The following is a 5,007-nucleotide window of genomic DNA, read 5'->3' as shown; positions in this document are numbered from 1 at the left end:
TTCACATCCAAGCTCCAGGGAAGTGTCAGGAATTTCTCTGTGTTTGTGAGTGTGTGCACATGTGTGTGTGTGCATGAGTGTGTGTGTGTGTGTGCACGTGTGTGTGTGTGTGCGTGTGTATGCACGTGTGTGTGTGTATGAGTGAGTGTTTGTGTGTGTGTGAGTGAGTATGTGCAGGTGTGTGTGTGAGTGTGTGTGTGTGTGTGTGTGTGTGTGCAGTAAACATCTTATACACACAGAAGGCACAGTGCTTAGACACTGATAACACTAACCCTCCTCCAAGCCTGGCCCAGATACAGACACAGTGTTGGGAGCGCTGGCAGACTTCGAGGTACTGTCTTCTTCCAGCTACTTCAGTAGGACATCAGCTCATTATGAATGAGAGAGAATGGCTACACTACAGTAAGCTTTTTGCATGGATTTGTAATGGTGCTCACATTTGTAACAATGATTTCTCGCTGGCTTGCTCCTATTTATTCCAGTCATGTATTATATACAACACTCGAGTAAAATTCAGATTTAACACCACACCAAAAAAATACACTCAATGATCACACTTTTAAAAAAGGTGTTTGGTTTTTCCTTATATTAATTTAGCGGCTGATGTTGTTATTACACCCCTGACAATGGTGAGGAATTCTGCTCTGTCTGTGTCTCCTGTTTTAATCTGGTTGGGGTACCTGACATGATTTGTCAGTCACCACCACTCAACATTCATTTTTTCACAATGTGTTACCTTGCATTACTTTCAGTTATATTCAGCAGTCACCCCATTTCAATCAAAAACGCTTCCAGTCAAAGAATCCATGCATCGGCACTAGTTAAAAATAAATATGTTCCCTATTGCTGCCAGTGTAAGTCCTTGATTCAATCCGTATCGCCGAAGTTCAGCGTTATATCGCGCTTAAAATGTAAAGGTAATTTCCGATTGAGCTGACATGTGCAGAGTTTACCATGAATGCAGTCTCCGCAAACGCGGGAACATTGCATTTAAACTTCAATCGCGCTATTACGCTGAACTTCGGCGATACTGGTTGAATCAAGCCCTTAGTCCATCACCCGGTCAACAATGTTACAGCCAGTCAACACTGGGGCTCGGGCTAATGGCGTGACTGGGACCAGTGTGGCCCAGACTCCTCTCCTCCATGCCCAGACTGTGGCAGCTCATTCCAAGCCCCACCAGGGGCACCTGGCTCCCCTCCCTTCCCTGGCTGGATCAATGACTAGGGCCTTCCCAGCCCAGAGACCAGGGGTCAGCATCAAAAGCCCCCTGCCCACGTCCCTGCCACCTGGTGCTCTCTTTAGGATGAGGAGGTACACTTCCACCCCTCCACCCTCTCTGAACAGGCCAGTCTGTGTGGACATGGAGCCAGAACAGGGCCGTCGTGTGATCTCCCGCGCCCCCCTCCCCAGCCGCCCCCCACAGGGAGAGGGTGAGGGGTCAACCCCATCAGACCACCACACGACTCACAGAGCCATTTGATGAGGGGGATCTGTTTTTGATTTCATTATGCCAGTTGAATCCTGATCCTGAGCCCTCGTCAACGTGGCAATGATTGAGTGGTTGTTTGGAATGTGTTTGTGTCATCTGTAGTCAAAACCTTAATGTTGGAAAATGTCTGTTTTCAGGGATTGGTGGATGTGAAGTGGACCTGGTCATTGAAGGTTGGTAGATGGCTGTTTTCCTCACTTGACTTCATTATTGGTTCAAATGAACACATCAACAACATACTGTTATTTATGATACCGTTTATTAGGTCATTAACTAATGGGGGAAGGGCAGATATGACACCATATTAACAGTTATGATAATGAATCTGACATGTTTCTGACATAAAAAATGCATGAGTTGGAACCACAACAGGCTTTCATTTCACTAACTCATGCATGATAATGTACGGTGTGTCACTACCACACAGTCCTACCGAGGTACACCACAGGAAAATGGACAAAAAATATTCAGCCATTCTTGAAGGACAATGGAAGTTAAATATGTATGAGTTATTGTTATTAAAATAAACACCTTTTTGACATTAATGCCTTCATTACAGTGTTAGACTTTACTGACTGACTTTACTGACTCTTGGAAGTGTTTTATGGTCATTAAACTTTGATACAACATGAAGACTCAGTTTCTCTGTGACAGATACTGTATGTCGTTCAGGCTGTCAGTACATCAGCTCCATGAATACATATTCATTTCTAAATCTGTTTATTGAGCTCTTCTTCTATTTCTTCCCCCCATTCTTTCCTCTAGTGCATTAGCAGATCCCAGTATGTCCCCTAGTCTTGTGAACAAGGGATGAAAAGGAGAGAAAAAAAAGGTCTGATGAGTTTGGCAAAGGGAGGACGGAGGGGGACAGATGGCATGAAGTCTGCGTGGCTCTGGCCTGGCGCTAAAATCCTCCTCTCTCACATTCCAACAAATCCTAGCAGGAGGCTGGGGAGTCTGCCACACCACTCAGTGGATCCACAGGGTTCTCTCTGCATCTCTCTCCTCGCTCTCCTGCACCCCCCGTAAGTCCCTGACCAAGGGTGTCAGCCCCCCCCGATACCATATACACCTATAAATATATTAAAAGGCTACTTCAGGATTTTGCCAAAGAGGCCTTTATCTACTTCCCCAGAGTCAGAAGAACTAGTGGATACCATTTTTATGTCTCTGTGTCCAGTATGAAGGACTTTCGAGGTAGTTTCGCGAGCCAATGCTAACTGGCGTTAGCGCAGTGACTGGAAGTCTATGGGTATCTGCTAGCAAAAAAAAATCAAAAAGTATCCCTTTAACATGTGTATATGGTATGATGGGATTTGTGAGTTTATTGGCCTGCTAAGATAAGAGAGACAGGAGGGTGAGAGATGGAGACTCAGGCCCTGATTGTTAGTATGGAATTGGACAGAAGCGGGCTGGGCGTGTGGGGTAGAATTGGTAGTGGACCTATCCCGCCACTCCAGTGTCAGATCTCATTGAGTAAACATAGGACCAAAGCATGGAGGCAAAGACTGTCATCCATTTGTATGAGAGGAAGAAAACATAAGGAGTTTTTCAATTAGTCTTGTCATCCCCAGCTCCTGATAAGGAGGAAACGCTAGCAAATTGAGCCTGTCACAGGCCAGACATGCCCCGCTCAGATTGCCTCGTATCCTCCTCAGTCGGTCCGTCGGAGGGGTGTAAGTGTAACTGCATGGTAACCACACACAGATAGTATGCCCTACCACTGGCCCGCAGTGACCGCATGACGTCAGATAGTATGCCCTACCACTGGCCCGCAGTGACCGCATGACGTCAGATAGTATGCCCTACCACTGGCCCGCAGTGACCGCATGACGTCAGATAGTATGCCCTACCACTGGCCCGCAGTGACCGCATGACGTCAGATAGTATGCCCTACCACTGGCCCGCAGTGACCGCATGACGTCAGATAGTATGCCCTACCACTGGCCCGCAGTGACCGCATGACGTCTTTATGCGTTTCCACTTCCAAATTGTTTTCGATCGCATTATAATTTTAGGAATGTGCATTGAGGAGCACCGTATAAAAATATATCAGCAATATGATAATCATGTTTATAATGTCATTTATGGACTGTACTGTGTGCACTTTCTAGCTTTATATCGCTCTCACTCTCTCTCTCTGCACTTTGCCTTCTGCTCGTGCTAATGAGTGGCTCTTCTGAGAATAGAGGACGCTGTAAAAAGGTCACAGGAGGTTTGAGTATCACATTACTGTTAATGCTAATGATAATAAAAAGAGCAATCTGGGTAGGCCAAATCTATCTCTGAGCTTTTTTCCCTCTCCATATGGAATGTGATTTATCTGCAGTTGGTCATATGATTTGCTTTGCAGCATTGTAAGGAAGTGTGTATCTCATTACGATACAAAGGTTGTTGTTCATTTGTTGTTCTATGGTAATGTCGGATGCGCCTCAGAGGTTACTATGATGAAAGGTACAGTAGGGAGCCATCTGGGTTGTACAGAGCCTCACACACCACAACATCTCAACCCCAAAGCTTTACACAAACATTTAAATCCCTACAACTGCATTTTCCAGTTAAAAGCTGAAAACCACATAATATATTCCACTGCCCTAAACTTGGCTAAAGTCTTTGCCGAAACTGTAATTACACTAGACCCGTAGAAAAAAGGTGCTATCTAGAACCATAACGGTTTTTTTTTCTTCGGCTGGCCCCAAAGGGGAACCCTTTCATGAACCCTTTTTGGTTCCAGGTAGAATCACTTTGGTTCCAGGTAGAACCTGTTTTGGTTCCATGTAGAACCCTTTCCACAGAGGGTTCTACATTGAACCAAAAAGGGTTCTGCTATGGGGACAACTAAAAAAACCTTTTGGAACCCTTTTTGCTAAGAGTTTACATTTCAATTGAAAATTGGCCATAAACTTGTCATAAACACTAGGTCTTTCGTCAGATTCTTAATTACAGTATAGCCTACTGATAAAGCTGATTCCATCCAACCACAAAGCCATAATAGCCATTATTATAGATAGATCTGACTTTCACAAGTGGATCTGCACTGACTTTCCCTCCCTACCTACAGCACAGAGACAGAGGGGTTGGCCATCCTTCCTCGGTGGCAGGGCAGAGTGGCATCATGACATTACCATCCCCAGGCCCGCTGGCACAGCTATCACCCGCAGGATGGGAGAGTGGCAGGGTCGATGGCCCCATGTTGGCTCCTGGCTCCGTCCCCTTCTGTCCCCTTTGTCCCCCTCCGTCCCCTCTCTCAGAGAAAAGGCAAGATGGCCTCCGCCAGTCTCTCAGTGCATTGATCAGAGGCCAGACCTCCATTAGCTAAAGGTCAGTTAAGGCCAGCGGATGGGGTCCTGGATGGGTCCTGTGTGCGTGTCCTTTGGGGGGACCCAGACCCACTCAGGCCCAGCCAGGGAATGTGTCCTTGTCACTGGGTTCACCGTGCTCTTTGCCGTCCCCACAGCTCCCCATGACCATGTTGGTGGGAGGATGCGCCCCCCAATCCAGCAGGCAGCCCCCAT

Source organism: Coregonus clupeaformis, chromosome 2 (assembly GCF_020615455.1).
Source record: "Coregonus clupeaformis isolate EN_2021a chromosome 2, ASM2061545v1, whole genome shotgun sequence".
Taxonomy (NCBI): Eukaryota; Metazoa; Chordata; class Actinopteri; order Salmoniformes; family Salmonidae; genus Coregonus; species Coregonus clupeaformis.
The sequence above is the reverse complement of the archived record's forward strand: the minus strand, read 5'-3'. Positions refer to the sequence as shown.